Source organism: Adelges cooleyi, unplaced genomic scaffold (genome assembly GCF_023614345.1).
Source record: "Adelges cooleyi isolate 19-005CV unplaced genomic scaffold, UGA_ACOO_1.1 ACOO_flye_CR_arks_rails_tigmint_CR_PRNA_167, whole genome shotgun sequence".
Lineage (NCBI taxonomy): Eukaryota > Metazoa > Arthropoda > Insecta > Hemiptera > Adelgidae > Adelges > Adelges cooleyi.
This window is the reverse complement of record NW_026095824.1, coordinates 1,523,604-1,525,581: the sequence shown is the minus strand read 5'-3', so window position 1 is coordinate 1,525,581 and position 1,978 is coordinate 1,523,604.

Genomic DNA, 1,978 nt, shown 5'->3' with positions numbered 1-1,978 from the left:
TTCGTCCGAAAACTGCCGGCAAAAGCACCCCTGCGTCCCGTCAGAACCGCGGCGCAGTTCCGTTTCGGCCGACGAGTGGATGCGCTTCGGGGAGACACGCGCAACGCTCGACGGCAAAGCGGCGATTTTGCGGCCCACCCGCCCGCCCGCTCGCCGCCACCTATCCGCCCCGTGGGCGAGCGTGGGCCGACAGAATCAAAATCACACGAACTACCTAATAACGCCGCCGGTATGACATTTGCATATTTGACCTCGACGAGTTTCAACGTTTATACAACAATTCATAGTAATCGTATAACAAGAATTTAGAAATACATTCTAAGAACTTCGGTTTTTTTTTTCGGGGGGAACTTGTTTGAAGGGAAAACCCCGATTAGAACAACTTGTCTATTTATAATTACTTTTAAGGTCAATATAAGGTTTAGTCGCATTTAGACAAACATATTTTTAATGATAGAAATAATTATTTTTTGGTCTAGGCAAAAAATGTAAATTTTACCCGCAACTAGTTCCGGAATCCCTTCTTTGAAGTGATGGAAATAAAGATGGTACAAGTAACATTTTACCAACAAAATATTTTTCCGATCATAATATTACACAGTATTAACAATGAATAAAACCTTTTGTCATTTCTAGAATTTTTTATTTTTAAAAAAGTTTCATCGATTTTTGACTAATTATTCTTAAAAACCAATGAACATAGAGCGTTAGTATACAATGAACAGTTTTTTTATTTTACTACTTATGTCAACTAAAAAAGAATTATTTTTTACCAAAATAATATGTTATAGGTTAATTTACTATAAATAATTCATATGTAATTGACGGTTTACATATTACATGTAATTTTACAGAATCAGTTAAATGTTTTTTAATATGAAATTTAAAAAAAAATGATGTAAGCAAATTAGTTTTTGTTTTTAATAAATTTCATCTGTATAATAATTACCCTTTGGCATTTAAATAAAATAAAAATACATTTTTACTATGTCAATTTTAACGTGCACGCCTATAAGAAAACGTCTTGGCTTCAAGCATTCGCGCTCTGTCAGTTCTAATTTTGCTAATAATATAAACTCGATTCGTGAATGGGTATGAAAATTAAACATTTGATAGATTAGTAACAATAACCACGTGACGAGACTATGTGGAATAACATCCGTTGGCGTTTGAAAATGAGTAGTGTATATACAACACGCAATATAGCCGTAAATAACACTTTTTGTTAAGCGCTCAAAGCTCAGGTACATGACTATAGTCTATATTATGCTATCTCAAAACAAAACACAACATTAAATTTTAAAAAAAATTTAATAATTCCTACATGAGTTTTTTTATGTCATAACGGTTTGATTCAAAGTAGTTATTAGCCTAAACAATTTAGCATCTAAAGCCAATTACCAAAAAATCTTAATTAAAATTGCTGACATTTTTTGGTGAGAGTATTTTTTAGATGGAGGAAGCCATTACAACTCAATCCCAATTATTTAGACCATTATAGTGGTGGTGTTTAGACGTATATATTCTTTATGGTATTCGATTTTCTTATTGTTATATAATTATTAATTACAATTATTGTGAAAGTGATAGTTTTCTTTAACTAAAGGCTAATTAAAAAATTATTAAAATAAAACGTAAATAATTTATAGTGATTATAGGTTAAACGCCGTTTGTTTCAGCAAAAAATCCAAACGGTTCCCAAACCAAGTAACCAATTTTTAGGCATTTATTTAGCTTGAAAGGAAATTCACATAGTTTTATTTATTTGCTATAAATCAATATATTATTAATACAACTGTGAACGCACGCGATCTATTGTGTGAGTCAGTACTTTGAAGGTAAAATTAAAAAAATATATAAAAGTCAAGCGATGTTTACCATAGTAGTATTGGTGGGAATAAAATTATTATCCTTTTTGACATTTTCATATGTGATTATATTTTATATTGTTGTAGTTTTGGTTACAAATTTATAAAAT